Source organism: Panicum virgatum, unplaced genomic scaffold (genome assembly GCF_016808335.1).
Source record: "Panicum virgatum strain AP13 unplaced genomic scaffold, P.virgatum_v5 scaffold_4143, whole genome shotgun sequence".
In the NCBI taxonomy this organism is placed as follows: Eukaryota; Viridiplantae; Streptophyta; class Magnoliopsida; order Poales; family Poaceae; genus Panicum; species Panicum virgatum.
Genome location: NW_024376364.1, coordinates 1 through 16,550, shown reverse-complemented (window position 1 = coordinate 16,550; position 16,550 = coordinate 1). Strand labels below are relative to the sequence as shown.

At 42.6% G+C, this 16,550-nt stretch overlaps 2 long non-coding RNA genes and 1 other non-coding gene across 3 annotated transcripts; all 3 read right to left on the bottom strand.

Moving 5' to 3' along the window:
- Positions 1-10,766: 10,766 nt before the first annotated feature.
- On the bottom strand, positions 10,767-10,852 carry LOC120694203. Its single transcript, XR_005683378.1, has one exon. It is a non-coding gene; the product is annotated as a small nucleolar RNA Z102/R77 (small nucleolar RNA).
- A 76-nt stretch (positions 10,853-10,928) lies between these two features.
- LOC120694201 lies at positions 10,929-11,895 on the bottom strand. Its single transcript, XR_005683376.1, has 2 exons — positions 11,524-11,895; positions 10,929-11,376 (listed from the first exon to the last, which is right to left on the bottom strand). It is a non-coding gene; the product is annotated as an uncharacterized LOC120694201 (long non-coding RNA).
- A 2,695-nt stretch (positions 11,896-14,590) lies between these two features.
- On the bottom strand, positions 14,591-15,617 carry LOC120694197. The gene is made up of 3 exons (XR_005683372.1): positions 15,475-15,617; positions 14,751-14,822; positions 14,591-14,634 (listed from the first exon to the last, which is right to left on the bottom strand). It is a non-coding gene; the product is annotated as an uncharacterized LOC120694197 (long non-coding RNA).
- Positions 15,618-16,550: the final 933 nt, after the last annotated feature.

Genomic DNA, 16,550 nt, shown 5'->3' with positions numbered 1-16,550 from the left:
CTCGCGGTTGCTATAAGGGTTGCCAAGCCTGCATTTGTGCGTATGGTAATAACTCGGATGGTCTACTTCTTCAGCAAAATCTCGCAAAAGGAAATTCGTTTAGATGAATTGGATTCACTGCAACAGTTCTGCACGGAGACTATGGCCTAGCTAGAGATGCGTTTTCCTCCATCACTTTTCAACATAATGCGACACCTCATGGTACATATGGTCGACCAGATCCGTGCACTTGGTCATACCTACTTACATGAAATGTGAGCATACGAGCGTTTCATGGCGACTCTAAACCGCTATGTTCTCAATTGTGCTTGTCCTGAGGGGTTCATGATAGAGGCCTACTGCACCAAAGAGATTGTAGAATGCTATCAGGATTTCTTGGTGGACAAGAAAGGTATTGGCGTGATTACATCTCATCACACGGGGAAGTTAGAAGGGAAAGGAACGAGGGGGAGGAAAACATTTGTTGATAGGGCATACCATAAAGTGGCAAGCGCTCATTTCAGTGTCCTACACCAGTTGGAGATTATGTCTCCGTTCATCGAGCAGCCCCTTAATATTGTTCGCGCAGAAAGCAACAGCCGATCAGAGGCTTGGGTCATGAAGGAGCACAAACAACGATTCACCACCTGGCTCATGGACCAAAACATAGAGGAGGGAACAACTGTTGAGGGAGTCACATTGAAACGGCTGGCTTTGGGTCCTTTTGCACAGGTCAGGACATGGCAGGCATATGATATTAATGGGTATACATTCTACACATCTGCCAAGGATAAGAAAAGTGTCTGCCAAAACAGTGGAGTTTGGATAGACTGATGACACAACGGGAAACAAGGTCATATTTTGGCCTTATAGAGGACATATGGGAGCTTGACTATGGAAGGACCATACAGATTCCTGTGTTTAGGTGCCAATGGGTCAAACACCCACAAGGTGTAGAGGTGGACAACTACGGCCTGACGATTGTTGACCTGGCCAAAGTTGGCTACAAAGATGACCCTTGGGTACTCGCCAAATGAGTTGCACAGGTTGTATATGTCCTCGACCCAAGCCAGAAGAACGAGAAGCACATAGTTGCCTCGGACAAACAGACTATTATCGGGGTTCATGGTGTGAACGATGTGGAGGCCTTCAATGACTATGATGACATGCAGGTCTCCACAGATCTACCAACCAAGATCAAGATTGTAGAAGCAAGCATAAAGGATGTTAAACCATGGTCACGGCTCGATGGAGAGCCAAGATTTGTAACCGCCTAATGCACTACTGTTATTTAATTTCACATTGTAACCTTTGCACGTCAAATATTTTGAGTTTGATCAAAATTTGTCTTCTGTTGTTCAAAAACAAGTAAATATTAAAGGAGTAAATATAAAAAAAAGGATATAACAAGTCAATATAAGATAATTATGTATAAAAGAAGTAAATAAAAGACAATATAAAACAAGAAAATATGAAAAGGAGTAAATATAAAATAAGGGATATAACAAGTAAATATAAGATAATTATGTATAAAAGAAGTAAATAAAAGATTATATAAAACAAGAAAATATGAATAAGTAAATTATAAATTATAAATAAGTTAGCAGCAGCAGTTGACGCTATCCACCGCGGCTGCTAAGTGACTTAGCAGCAGCGGTTGGAAAGTCCACCACTGCTGCTATAACTGTGGGCGGCCCGCCCCACTCCACTTATCAGCAGCGGTGGACAATTTATCCACCGCTGCTGCTATATGTTAGCAGCAGCGGTGGATTACGTTCACCGATTCTGATAGTGTCCCATATTTTTTTCAACATCGATTTCAGTTTTTAAACAGTGTTCTTGTGACCCTCCACCGAAAGTTGTTTTGGTTTTTTTGCTCCTCTTGGGCCTATAAATACCCTCCAGTGCCCCCCACCTCTTGCCAAGCTACATCAGTAGAAACAATGTCTCACATATTCTTCTCCTCCTTCCTTGCCTTTCTGCTTATTGGGATAGGTTGCATGTAATGCAAACTCCAAGTTGTGGAAAAATCCTAATCTCTCGCCGGATGCAACTATTCCGGTGGGAGTTCCAGGTTGTGGAAAAATCCTAATGGATTTATTCCATAACCAGTTGCCTTGCAGCTGCCCTACCCTCCTTTATAGAACTTGCAGGTGGTGTACATCTCAGCTAATATGAGTCCTACCCACCGGCAGAGAAAATACTTGCTGAGGTGTACACCACCTGCAAGTTCTACAAAGACGGTTGCAAATCCATCAAGTTAGTGGATAAATTGTGTGTACGTTGACATTTTTTTATCGTTGTGGAGAAAATGCTTGCTGAGATGTAAGCTGTTAGCTTTTATGTATCATTATTTCAGTTTTTATGTTTTATTATTTCTTGTTGTGTTCAGCTCACATTGAGATGACTATAACATGAGTGCATGGCAAATGTGTTCTTGTTGTTTAAGGTATGATATTGCAAGAATATATGAAAGTAGAGGGGTAAATAGAAGAACTAAATATAAAAGAAATAAACAAAAGTAAAGGAGTAAATAGAAGAATTAAATATAGAAGAAATGTATTCTTGTTGCAGGTTGGAGAAATGTATTATAGAATAAATATAATAAGTATAAGGCACTTAGCAGCAATGGTTGGAAAAATTCACCGCTGCTGGTAAGTGAGGGTGGCCGGACCCACTCCATTAGCAGCAGCGGTGGACACCGAATATTTTATGAATTTAATTGAATTTTTATAATTTAGTGCAGAAATAAATTAACAATACACAAATAGCCTCAGAAAATCAAGATATTTGGCGGAGGGGCAACATATGTCCACGTAGCATCCTCAAAAAAGTTTGGACAAGAAACGCTACATGTTGCCGGTGTTTCCTTCAACTCGTCATGTGTGTTACACGCGAAGTCACTTTTGCCATCCCTAGTTCACTTCAATATTTTCAACAAGATCCATAGTTCACTTCATCCTCTTCATGTGGGGGTTTGAGGTTCGCTTCGTATAGCATGTTTATTGAACTAGGTAATTTATTTGCATTTTTTGGTCAACACTACAATATTTTATGAATTTAATTGCATTTTGTTGATTTACTGCAAAAAGAAATTAATAATAACCAAATAGCCTTAGGAAATCAAGATATTTGGTGGAGGGGTAAAATATGTCCATGTGGCATCCTCAAAAAAGTTTGGACATAAAAATCCACAAGTTGTCGGTGTTTCTTTCATATGGCTTCCACTCGCCACGTGGATCACTTGTAAAGTTAGCCTCATCGTCTAAGTTTCAACGTGATCCATAGTTCACTTTATCTTTTTTATGTGGGGGCTTGAGATTACCTTAGTATTGCATATTTATTGAACTAGATAACTTATTTGCATTTTTTGGTCAACACTACAATATTTTATGAATTTAATTGCATTTTTGATGATTTACTACAAAAAGAAATTAATAATACACAAATAGCCTCAGAAAATAAATATATTTGGTGAAGGGGTAACATATGTCCATATAGCATCCCCAAAAAAGTTTGGACAAGAAAATCCACATATTGCCGGTGTTTCTTTCATATGCCTTCCACTCACCACGTGGGTCACTTGTGAAGTTAGCCTCATCGTCTAAGTTTCAATGTGATACATAGTTCACTTTATCCTTTTCATGTGGGGGCTTGCTATTATCTTAGTATAGCATATTTATTGAACTAGAGAACTTATTTGCATTTTTTGTCGACACTACAATATTTTATGAATTTAATTGTATTTTTTATGATTTACTAAAAAAGAAATTAATAATACACAAATAGTCTCGGAAAATAAATATATTTGGTGGAGGGGTAACATATGTCCATATAGCATCCCAAAAAGTTTGGACAAGAAAGTCCATATGTTGCCGGTGTTTCTTTCATATGGCTTCCACTCGCCACGTGGATCACTTGTGAAGTTAGCCTCATCGTCTAAGTTTCAACGCGATACATAGTTCACTTTATCCTTTTCTTGTGGAGGCTTGATATTACCTTAGTATAGCATATTTATTGAACTAGATAACTTATTTGCATTTTTTGTCAATATTATAATATTTTATTAATTTAATTGTATTTTTAATAATTTACTACAAAAAGAAATTAATAATAATTTACTGCAAAAAGAAATTAATAATACACAATTAGCCTCGAAAAATAAATATATTTGGTGGAGGGGTAACATATGTCTATATAGCATCCCTAAAAAAGTTTGGACAAGAAACTTCATATGTTGCCAGTGTTTCTTTCATATGGCTTCCACTCATAACGTGGGTCACTTATTAAGTCGGTAGAATCATCCAAGGTTCAACATGATCCATAGTTGAATTTATACTTTTCATGTGGAGGCTTGAGATTACCTTAGTATAGCATATTTATTGAACTAGATAACTTATTTGCAAATTTTGGTCAACAATACAATATTTTTATGAATTTAATTGCACTATTGATGATTTACTGTATAAATAAATTTAGTAAAGATAAATATTGTACAAAATAAACTTTGTACAAATTTTGTATTTTTGGGCGGCAGCGTTTTGGTGGGGTTTTATTTTTTCCGATGCGGATGAACAAAAAATGTGTCGCGGCTAAATTTCACTCTGTTATTTCACTATGGCTGCCATAATTTCTTTGTGGGTGCACGTAACACCGACAAGGTAATTGTAAACACCGACAAGGAAAATACATATTTCCCTGTTGGCGTTCTTATTTTTCTGTCGATGTCGTGAAACTGACAAGGAAAATACTTAATTTCTCTGTCGGTGTTCTGTTTTTTCGCGTCGGTATCCTGAAACCGACACGGAAAATACCTATTTCCTGTAGGTATTATGTTTTTTTCCGTCGGTTTCCTAAAACCGACAAGGAAAATACTTATTTACTTGCTAGTATATATATATTTTCCTGTCGGTTAGTGCTTGGACCGACAGGGATAATATATTTTCCCTGTCAGTTTTTGAAAAACCGTCAAGGAAATTGTTTCACCGACAGGGAAAAACGGTTTCCAGTAGTGATAGGTCCACCGGCAACCTAAAGGGTCTGGATACTATGGATACTACGCTTGCAAATATTTGCGAGTCAGGTATAGAACGAACCCTGAAGACGTAAGTGCTCCATGAAACATCTCAATTAATAATGCAATACACAACGTGTCCGTATATGTATAAATCACTAATAATGTTTGCTTTATCAATTATTAGATCCCTAAAATCCCTATGTATTGTTGGCCCCTAACTGAAAGGCATCTTATGAACGTCGTGGCCGACCTCTGCCGTTTCACAATGCACGAGGTATGCAACCGGCAAGGTCGGTTCTTTGATCCAGAGTCATACCTAACACGCGACGACAAATTCAAACGGCTTATCGACTGGGGGCACCATTCATTTTAATGAACTTGTATTAATTATATCTGTGCAGCCTTCTGTGCATATATTGTATGTTTGTATATATGTGTATATATATATATATGTATATATATATATATATATGTATATCTGGTGAAGCTGGATGTATATAGGATAACAAATGTGTGTTAACTTTGTCACAGCTTTATTATCGCATGTGTTAGAGAAAAAGCAACGAAAATGCATTTCAATTATATATTCGAGGTGTGCTACAATACCGGTGATCCCGTTTTGTCGATGTGTTTCGAAAATACTAAATACCTGCATTTCAAATCAAATAGCAAATGCTATCACAAATAGCGGGAACCAAATGCTTTTAAAATGGCGGGAAACATAAATAGAGCAGGACATTCAAACGTTGCGCCAATATTCAAACATTAGCAGTGGCGGTGGAAAATTCATTACACTGCCTCTGCTACAGACTTAGCAGAGGTGGTGGGTACAACCCACCGCCTCTGCTAGACCAAATAGCAGAGACGGTGCACAGAGTCCACCGCCTCTGCTAAGTACATAGCAGAGGTGGTTCGAATCACCGCTGCTGCTAGCTTCGGGTTAGTAGCAACACTAGCGCAGCAGCGGATCTTTCCACCGCCTCTGCTGTGGCCTCTGGGACCGCCTCTGTAGTGCGTTTGTGTACTAGTGGCACTCTCGTGCACCACAATGCTAGAGATTATTTTAACTTGTATGTTTTAAGTTAGGCTTGCCCTGGACCGTCGATCTAGGCTCTCGCACGGGTTGGATTCTTTAGAAACAGGTATGCCCACAAATCCAACGCAACATACGCATCTCCGCAACACTTAGTTGTTGAATATGTCTTCTTTTAGTGGGCCAACACTCTGCACAGTACAACATCGCAGGTCTAATAGCCGTCCTATAGAACTTGCCTTTTAGCTTTTGTGGTACCCTCTTGTCACATAGAACACCAGATGCTTGACGCCATTTCATCCATCCCGCTTTGATTCTATGGCTAACATCTTCATCAACATCCCCATCTTTTTGTAGCATCGATCCCAAGTATCGAAAAGTATCCTTCTTGGGCACTACCTAACCTTCCAAACTCATATCTCCTTCCTCTTGTCTAGCAGTACTGAAGTCACATCTCATATATTCAGTTTTAGTCCTACAAATTCTAAAACCTTTCGACTCTGGAGTCTGCTGCCACAACTCTAGTTTCCTATTTACTCTTGCTTGGCTTTCATCCACTAGTACTACATCATCAGCAAACAACATGCACCATGGGATATCTCCTTGTATGTCCCTTGTGACCTCATCCTTCACCAAGGCAAAAAGGTAAGGGCTCAAAGCTGATCCTTGATGTAGTCCTATGTTGATTGGGAAGTCACTTGTGTCACCGTCATTTCTTCGAACACTAGTCACAACCTTGTTGTACATGTCTGTAAGGAAAATGGCCCCCTAACCATTATACCTTAAAGGTTTTGGGGTTTGATAACAACATTAACCAATGGGACTAAGATTGTGTCAAGTTGTATGTGATTATGTCCCAGGGATGAAGATGATGGCTTGGTGTGCAAAACACCTCAATGAAGGCATCAAAAGGCTATAGAAGAGGTACAAGTGAAGACGAAGCAAAGACCCAAGTCACGGCAAAGAAATACGGTGAGAGGACAAAGCTACAGAACCAACATGCACACGACGGACGGTCCACCGTGTAACGGCGGACGGTCTGGCGTCCATAGACCTGCGGCTGCACGGCATCTGACAACAACCCGGCGACAAAGTCTACAAACGACGGACGGTCCGGCGTGCAACGCCGGACGGTTCGTCGCTACACAACGGACTACAGCGGCCGAGAATGCGAAGGAAGGAAGGAGCGGCTAAGTTACACACGACGGACGGTCCGTCGTATACACCACGGACGGTTCGTCGCTACACGACGGACGACAAGGAGCGAGAGATATTCAAGATAGCGGGCAAAGCAACTCTACACGCCGGACGGTCCGGCGTGCAACGCCGGACCGTCCGTCGTTCACAATGAACGTCTGACAAGTCCAACGGTCGACTCCAACGGCTAGTTTGGGGGCGGTGCCTAACACACGACGGACGGTCCATTGTATACACGACGGACGGACCGTCGTTCACTGCAAATGTGTAGTTTCCCCCAATGGCTATATTTCGAGGTGTGGCCTATATATACCCCCATGGTCGGCCTCCATTGTGTGCTTGGACACCCCTGAGCTTACCCAAGTGCTGTTGCACTCATTCCTTGGTTCCAAGCACCCCTAGCTCACTACTACACATTGAAATACTCATCCAAGCTAGGAAAGAACCCCCCTTAGCATTCTAGAGCCTTAGTGCATTAGAGTGTGAGTTGTAACACCCTTACACCCACTGAGACCTGCATGTCTCAAAGCTTATCCGTGCTCGAGAGCACGAAGACTTGTAGGTGTGTGGTTTGTAATCTTGCGAGGTCCTTCGGGAGGAGGGGTCGCCACCATACTTGTGAGAGGGAGGGAGGCCCTCGGCGATTTGTCCGAAGCTCTACATTAGTGGAAGCTGACCGGGAAGACGTGGCCCAAGGCTTTGGGTGGCTAGGCGGTTCCCGGACGCGAAGTTGATCCTTGATTAAGGATCACCTCGGGCGCATGCGGTGTCCTTGTCCTCGAGAGGACAAGGTTGTCTTGATCTCCATTGGAGGTTCAAGTCACGGGGCCCTCGAGAGGGACTTGTATAACGTGGACTAGTGGGGAGGTTGATTGCCTCCCCGACACCACGGGATAAATCCACGTGTCATCTACTCCGGGAGTTTGCTTCTCCAAACCCTCTCTTTACTCTACGCATTTATATTCTGCACTCTCATACTTGCAATTGATTGTATGCTTGTCTAGAGTAGAAATATTCTAGAGTTGCTATTAGGTTGCTTGTATGCTCTTGGTAGAGTAGACACACTTAGCAAAACCGTCATTGCACCGTTCATATCATGTTTAGGTTTTGCTTAGTGTGACATTGGTGTGAATTTGAGTAGCCCTTAGGTGAGCGAAAATTTAGATAAAGACCTAATTCACCCCCCTCTTAGGTGTCCGGTTCACTTTCAATGTCCTTAATGAAGGCCACATACTTTGTTAGGACTTTATGATTTTCCAAAGCCCAGCGCATAACCTTCCTTGGTATCTTATCATAAGCCTTCTCTAAGTCCATGAAAACCATGTGTAGGACTTTCTTTAGCTCCCTATGCCGCTCCATAACTTGTCTTAAAAGAAAAATTGCTTCTATGGTTGATCTCCCTGGCATGAACCCAAATTGGTTCATGGTAATACACGTCAATCTTCTCAAACGATGCTCTATAACTCTCACCCATAGCTTCGTCATATGGCTCATTAGCTTAATCCCTCTGTAGTTAGTGCAGCTTTTGATATCTCCCTTGTTCTTGACGATTGGTACTAATATACTTCTCCTCCACTCTTCGGGCATCTTGTTCGATCGCACAATCTGGTTAAAAAGCTTTGTTAGCCAAACAATAGCTATATCTCCTAGGCATCTCCACACCTTAATTGGGATCGCATCAGGGCCCACTGCCTTGCCCCCTTTCATCCTTTTTATGGCTTCTCTAACCTCAGACTCTTGAATCCTATGCACAAAGTGTCTATTGCCATCATCAAAGGAGTCGTCCAACTCAGTGGACGTGCTCTCACTCTCCCCATTGAACATGTTATCAAAGTACTCACACCACCTTAGTTTGATGTCCTCCTCCTTAACCAAGAGTTGATCCCTCGCATCCTTAATACACTTGACTTGATTGAGGTCCCTTATCTTCCTATCACGAACCCTAGCCATCTTGTAGATGTCCTTCTCTCCTTCCTTTGTACTCAGCCTTTGGTAAAGGTCATCATATGCTCTGCCCTTTGCCTCACTCACTATTCACTTTGCAAACTTCTTTGCCACCTTGTACCTCTCTATGTTATCTGTACTCCTATCATAGAACATGTGTTCGTATCGCTCTTTCTTCTCCTTAAGGGCCTATTGTACATCCTCGTTCCACCACCAAGTCTCTTTAGTTGCACCTTTGCTCGCTTTGGTAACACCAAGCACTTCCGCAGCCACCTTCCTAATGCAAGTTGCCATCTTCTCCCACGTGTTGTTTGCATCTTCCCCTTCTTCCCAAGAGCCCTCCGTGATAACCCTTCTCTTAAAGTCTGCTGACGCCGCCTCTTTTAGTTTCCACCACTTCGTTCTCACGGCTTTGACTTGTTTATCCCGTCTGGTACGCAGATGAAAGTGGAAATCATCCACCACGAGCTTGTGTTGAGAGACAACACACTCTCCCGGTATTACCTTACAATCCAAGCATGTCCTCTTATCCTCTCTTCTTGTGAGAATGAAGTCAATCTGACTAGCGTGATGGCCACTACAGAAGGTCACCTTCCTAAAGAAGGTGTTGGCTACCATCAGATTGTAAGCTATAGCAAAGTCTAAGACTTCCTCTCCCTCCTGATTCCTACTACCATACCCAAACCCTCCATGTGCCACCTCGTAACCTGCATTAGACAACCCTACATGGCCATTGAGATCTCCTCCTATGAAAAGCTTCTCATTGGTGGGTACCGCTCTAACCAAGCTATCTAGGTCACCCCAAAACTGCCTCTTTGTACTCTCATCATGGCCTACCTGGGGAGCATACGCACTTATAACATTGAAGACTAAGTCACCAACAACAAGCTTGACTAGGATGATCCTATCCCCCAGCCTCTTGACGTCCACCACTCCATTTTTCTGACTCTTGTCAATCAAGATGCCCACTCCATTTTTGTTTGCAACTGTTCCTGTGTACCAAAGCTTGAAGCCTGTGTTCTCCACCTCCTTCGCTTTCTGACCCTTCCATTTCGTCTCCTGGACGCATAGGATATTTACACATCTCCTAATCGCTGTGTCAGCTAACTCTCTTAACTTACCTGTGAGGGACCCTACATTCCAGCTACCTAGATGGATCCTAGTTGGCACGACTAGCTTCCTTACCCCTCGCACCCGCTGAGTCAGGTGCGAAGACCCTTGCTCATTTAGCACTACACCCGTGAGACGATGTAGCGCGCCACTGAGGAAGCGACGACCCGATCCTTGCTCACTTAACACCGCGTCTAGATCACGATATGGCGCGGCACCAATGGGGTGATGGCCCGGCCCTTGCTCATTTAACACCATACCCGGGTTGCGATATGGCACGCCGCTAAGAAGGTTACGCCCCAATGGTTTTCTCTTGGGTTTCATCTCCATAAGAGTAGATGGGTTCTACATTGGCTCGCCATGCCTAACACAACCCTCCTCCTTTATCTGGGCTTGGGACCGGCATTGTTGAAACAACATCGTTGAAACAACACGGCGGAGATAAAATAATGGCTTCAATGGTTTCAAAAAATTAGATTGTGAAGGAAATAATCAGATAGAGCTAATACAGTTTGAACCATCATGGTGGCCAATAAAAACAAAAGGGAAACAATTTGATCATCACATCATCTCCTCTCAGAAAAAACAGGACTGCTACATACAGAAAGCAGAACCAGGACCAAAGAAAAAAGCTCACCCAGAATTCAGTATACAAACACGGCACACAAGCAGAAAGATTGAGAGACTGAAGAGTTGCGACTCATCTGCATACATCAACAGCAGTCTTCCCACTCATAGGAGAAGCAGGAAAAGGGAAGAAAGATTTCAAACAAGGTGCACTAGCACGAACTTGAAGGATCGTCCAACTAATTAGTGCACTGACGTAGCTATTCGCAGTAGTTGATAGTTGTGCACTTGTGCTAGCTCCTGATTGTGTGTTGTCCATTCAAATGATAATAAGTATATACTAGAAACACAGCGCGGCTTTGCCGCACCCTCAATGGAGTTGACCAGTACACTATGTCAATATTAGCAAGATCAAACATATTAATCCGACTTGGCAGCTGTTGGAGCTCCGTTTTTCTTGTTCTGCCTTGTAAATTTTACCTTCGCCCCTCTGGGCGTTTTCTACTTTTCAATATAACATGCAGCTCTCCTGCAGGTTCATTTAAAAAAACAGATTAATCCCATGTTTTAATGGTTCCATAGCCTATTCTGAGTATATAGTTAGGTGTTGCATACGTAGGATGATCATATTGCAAAAGGACAATGTTGTGTAATAATAAAAAGGTAAATTTGTCACCTGAGTTAAAAACTGATGGCCAGCTTAAGATTTGGGTCAGAAAATTCCGTCTTGTGCATTGTTATTGCTCTGGAGCAACTCGATGTTTCATTAGAGTGTTGTTCCTAGTATGGAAGCATTTGCCTAGATCCAGCATTCATGTGCACTTGTTGGCCTATCTCGCCCGACCCCTAGCAAGAAAATGTGTCTATCAAAGTGAAGTACCAGAGTGAACCAATCCATGAAGATATAAAGATTAACTATCACAATGCTAAGATGGCACCAAAATGCTAAGCAACATGCTACATGTATAGAACTATAGATGGCACTCAATCAGGTGGTCTTCTTCTGCTCAGTTGTTTGATATCTTTGGGATCAGCTTGCATGCTCTGAAAGTTACAATATAGTAGGAAGTATAGATCATAAGGTAAAATAGCAATAAAAATTTTAATTTGTGATACTTAGCCCACTCATTTTTGCATAAGGACAATACAAAGCATTGTAGCATTAAGATTCAAATCACAGTGAATCAGTGATGCTTTAGCATCAAAGGGTTAACAGACAGAAAAGTATGAAGAACTGATTCGGGGGAGAGTATAAGCAAAAGTAGCTTACTCGTAGTCATAGTGTGTGCTTGGACAGTCAGCCTTTGTGCATGTATCTTTGGAATAATGAAAATTCAGTACTGGCAGATTCCTTATCATATTGTCCCACCAGTATCTTTGTGATGTTATGAAGGCATAGAGATTTATTTATTGTTTCTTTTCTTTAACTTCAACATGGCTCATGTTGTCCAATGCACGCTGGTACTGTGACCAATATTGCCTGAACACACTGGTATTATGGCCAACTATGAACATGAGAAAAATTACAATGCAAAACTCTCAAATAAGATTTATAGTTTACATGTGTTAGCTAGGAGTACTCAGGACTTCCGGACGTGAGCACCACGAGGGGGAGGACTACGGCGGCCACTATGGGAGAGGTCCGGCAGCTGCAAGAGGGGTACGCGTGGGCGGAATTGGCGTTGCTGGAGCCGACAGGCGCCACGGGGCGCGGGCGCGTGCGCGGCGTGGGGCGTCGCGTGGCGTTCCTAGTGCTGCGGCAGGGCGCGGGCACCGTGCAGTGCGTGGTGGCCGGCGGGGACGGCACGGTTCGCGGCGAGGCTGAGCTGGGAGTTCGTGTGGACGTCGCCAGCGTCATGTCGCTGCCGCGGGAGCCCGTCCGTGGCGCCAGCCAGCAGGTGGAGATCCAAGTGGAGAAGCTCCACTGAGTCTGAGCAGGGCCGTCCCCAATTGCACTACTGAACTTATTGTTTGCAGGAGTAGGTCACTTGTTTTTGCCTGGATTAACACGCTAGTAGTATGTGTTACTTGGTCAACTTTTCAATCTAGGAACTAAATTTGAGGTTCTGCTTGTGTGTTAGCCGAAGGTTATAGCTTCAATCCTTAAGGCCACAATACTTTAAAAAAGGGCAAATTGCATATCTGCCCTCGTTTGTACCTACAACTGTATGTTTGCCCCTTCTTTTTAAGGTTTGCATCACTACAATATATCAGGCCTTCTATGATACTTAGAAAGAGTCATAATCATGGGTTTTTTAGTCACCGAACGTAATCTATGACACTTTAGTGATAGTATTCCAGCAGTCACAGAAGACCTGTCTTTGTGTACTTCTATGACAGAATATATAAACAGTCATAAACTTTATGACTGTAAATTTACTGTCACAGATGCTAATGACACTACATACCGTCATGAGGAGTGTCACAAAATAGTTCCCTGGTACTGCCATGTGGCTGATGACATGGTTATGTGCTGACGTGGCGATTGATGTGGCAGATGGCGTGGAACAGGATCTATGATGAATTTAATCATCATAAGAGCAACTCCAACAGATTGATCTTCCTCTTTTCCCTTTCCACTTTTTCTCAATATAGGGGATTTATGTTGAAAAAACCTACTCCAGCGGATTGATTTTTCATCTCCCTTTCCCTTTTATTTTTTCTCAATCCCCAATAATTTCTCTCCAATCCCCAATAGAAAGGGGAGACATCACATCTCCCTTTCCATATAGAAAGGGGGAAAAAATCAATCTGCTAGAGCACTTATTCCATATATGTTGAAATTAAAAAAAGGAGATTTCCCTATATAGTGAGAAAGGGGAAAGGAGAAGATCAATCTGTTGGAGTTGCTCTAAGCATATTTTGGGATGCTTTTATGCAGCCCAAATGGTTGGGATGGGCCCTTTAAAAAGGCTTTTAAGGCCTAATTTGAAGACGTTCAACATATTTAACTGTTTTGGCCCAAGCCATTTCAACATCCAATATGAGCAATCATTTATGGGCCAAGCCCATTTCTACTTTCAATAAAGCCCATAAACAGCAGCCAATGCATACACACCAAATGTTAATTAAATACAAATTATAATCGTCTAGGCTTCATAGCTCCAAAAATCTGCTAATACAAAGAATACAGTATAAACCTACAAGAGATGGATTTGCTTTTGCCGAACAGAAATTTCCTGCCATTCTTCAATCAATCACTTGCAGCGACCCTTAGTCTGAACTGAAATTTACCGCCAGCCTTCAATCAATCACTTCTGGCCAATCTTGAGTCAATTTCCTAAAGAACCAACAAGATAATTTATCATAGCAATTCCAAAAGATGTAATACTTTAAACAGCATTTCTCATAAGATATTTTTTTAGTAACCTTAACCATCTCAAGACTAGTCGACAGAAGTTGCAAGTATGGAATCATTGCAATGTCTGATTAACTTCCACACTAGCTAGGCACAGTAGAGAAACGATCCTTCGGCATGTTATAATTAATTTAAACTAACATTTTTCCACAACATGTAGTTTTCCAGCGCAAAAAACTATGTTTTTGGAGTATACTAGATATTAATCCCTTTCAATTTGCATATGAAGCCCTGCCCCATGATATCAAGATAGTATTTTCCAGAGAATAATAGCAGAAATTACAGTAACCTAAGCAAAGATACTCACTTCCTTACTCCTTAGACACTCATTTTCCAGAGAATAATAGCAGAAATTACAGTAACCTAAGCAAAGATACTCACTTCCTTACTCCTTAGACACTCATCATAGAATCCATAAACTTGAGTAATCTGCAAGTGATCAGAAAATAATTTAACTAAAAAAATTAGTTTGTACAAGCTGATAACAGAGAATGAAGTGATGGAGCAAGAAAAAATGGATAATTTCTGCAGCAAAAACCATATACCTGTCGTCTTTCATGGTTCCCTCTGAGAATGGTGATCCTGTGAGGGTAGCGAACTTTTAAAGCCACTAAAAGCTGTTTGGTTACAGGGGACAACATTAGTACAAAAAAATTAGTAAAGTTGCACAATCTAGTGGATACGCCATAAGGCAGATATGATCAGCTTTCCAGCTACAGAGTGTGCACAGTGCATACTAAACACCTATCATGCTCATGATCACTGCGATGATGGTTATGGATAGGCTAATGTTACACTTATGTGACACGTTCAACAGAGTAGTAGCCACGGTCAACATAATTTCCCATAAACTGTGACAGTTTCCATCCAATCTTTGCCAAACCATCAAATATAAGATGATAACACTATAATATAACAGAGCTTTGACGAAGAACTTTAACTATATATCTGACTAACCTACTCAATAATGATTCATAACTGAAAGTGATACCTTGCTAATAGTAATTTTTTAGCACAGGGAGAACAAGGATAGTTTTCAGTCTCTCGTTAGCTACTCGGCTACAACAATCAGGTCATCTTTGCACTAGAACGTATTCACTCCTGATTAGGACTGCTAGCTATATATACTTTGTGGAACTCAGTGGATTTGAATCGCAAGGGGCAGACGGAGGAAAAGATGTGAATTGTTACTACGTGCAGCCGTGCAGGACAGGAGCAAGCATGCGAATTACTGGCTGCAATGGATCTTGTGTGAGCGAGCATTCTGACCTAGTCTGAAGAAGACGGAGAGGCCGAAGTCGATGGCCTTGAGTCGTGCGTCTGGGCTCTTGCCCGCGTACAGGAACTTCTCGGGCTTGAGGTCCCGGTGCATGACCCCTGGGCGTGGCACGCACGCACGACCTCGGCGACGGGTCCTGGCGGCGGCGGAGGTGCGCTCCGTGGTACCTCCCGCGCGTCGGCACGAGGCGGAGGAGGGCCGGTGGCGGCAGATCCGGACGAGGCGGCGCTGGTCCAGGCAGCGTGGAGCCCGCGGAGGCACCGGAGGCTGGCCCCGCCACGGATCCGGTCGTTGGAGGACCGGCGGCGGCTGGATCCGGTTATAACAACACTGGAATGTTTTATGAAATTAACTGCATTTTGATGGTTTGCTACTGAGAAAATTAATAATATGCATATAGTCTCAGAAATTCAAGATATTTGACGAAGAGGCAACATATGTCTATGCAGCATCCTCAAAAAAGTTTGGACAAAAAACTCCACATGTTGCCGGTAGCTGCCGGTGTTTCCTTCAACTCCTTCTGTGGGTTACACGTATGAGACTACTAGGCTTAAAATTCTAAACTCCCATAGCATATATGTAAAGATGTAGCTAGGTATAGAACCAGAACACGCAACACCAATTGATACATGATCTAGCAATTACGACACGATTCTTGGTACCTCCGCGCCCACCAAAACTTCTTGGGGCTCGCAGCGCCTGGGGTCGACGACGAGGAGGGTGTGGTCATAGCGGCCGAAAGATGTCCTTGACCTCCTTCTTGGTGGCCTCGTCGACGTACTTTTGGCTGTGGGTGTCGCCGTTCACCTTGATGAGTCCATGCCTCGGCCACGGCCATCTTCTTCCGTCTTGGGGTTCAAAACCAACCGTAATGCAGAAGAAGCAGAATCAATTCAAGATAAACAGAAAAGGAAAAGATATAAAGGTGAAATCCAAACAATGTCTCACCGGCCACACATTTCGCCCAACAGGTGGTGTGCATCGCCAATTGCCGTGTTCACGCGGACACCTAACCATGCCTTGGCACACCCACCATACCTTGGCTAGCCGCGACCACCCTTGCATA